Genomic DNA, 935 nt, shown 5'->3' with positions numbered 1-935 from the left:
CTTGAGCATTTGGATCATACAACCGTGCAAACCGAGTACGAAAGCGACACCGAGCCAGAATTTGAAGAACACACGAGTGAACTCGAGAACGAGCCAAGGAACAAGATGGCAGATATTGAAGAAATGTCCATGGGAGCTTACAAAAAACGGATCCGAGAAGATGTGGGTCCCGGATTAGTCCAACCCGCAATACCTGCCAATGCCACATTCGAGCTGAAGGGACACATATTGACTGCGCTGAAGGACATCCCATTTTTCGGGAAAGACCATGAGGATGCTTTTAAGCATCTAGATGAAGTCAATGACATTGCAGATTACTTCAATGTCCCAAATGTCAAAAGGAACACAGTCTTGCTTAGGATGCTACCCGTCACCTTCAAAGGAGCTGCTAAGGAGTGGTTAAAAGCACTCCCACCGGGTACAATCACCACTTAGGCTCAAATGCGTGAGCAATTCCTAGATCAGTTTTGCCCACCATCCAAGATAGCCAAACTCAAGAAGGCAATAGCCAACTTTGAGCAACAGCCGGGGGAGTCACTATACGAAGCATGGGAGCGGTACAAGGGCTTACTCAGAAACTGCCGCAACATGACCTAAATGTGCAGCAAGAGATGTCAATTTTTTATGATGGGGTCAATGTGATGACAAGACAACTCCTTGATTCTCAAGGACCGTTGACAAGGAAAAATCCAAGGGAGGTCAAGGAGCTAATTGAAGAATTCGCGAAACACTCCCGCGAATACCATAACCCGAGGCAGGATGGAAGCAAAGGCGGTGGAGGGGCCCAAACTGAAGAAATTGCAGCTGTCATGGCCATGCTAAATAACATGGATCGCAGGATAACAAAAATGGACAAGTCGATACACGCCATAAGAGTGGGGTGCGAGCGATGCAATGGCCCACACTTGACCAAGGACTACAACGTGGATGAATTT

At 47.3% G+C, this 935-nt stretch overlaps 1 non-coding gene across 1 annotated transcript; it reads right to left on the bottom strand.

The window, feature by feature from the left end:
* Positions 1-489: 489 nt before the first annotated feature.
* LOC145019090 (small nucleolar RNA R71) lies at positions 490-595 on the bottom strand. Its single transcript, XR_013667409.1, has one exon. It is a non-coding gene; the product is annotated as a small nucleolar RNA R71 (small nucleolar RNA).
* Between the last annotated feature and the right edge of the window lie 340 nt (positions 596-935).

Source organism: Lactuca saligna, chromosome 9 (assembly GCF_052625555.1).
Source record: "Lactuca saligna cultivar CGN05327 chromosome 9, ASM5262555v1, whole genome shotgun sequence".
NCBI lineage: Eukaryota > Viridiplantae > Streptophyta > Magnoliopsida > Asterales > Asteraceae > Lactuca > Lactuca saligna.
This window is presented reverse-complemented; position numbering and strand designations above follow the sequence as displayed.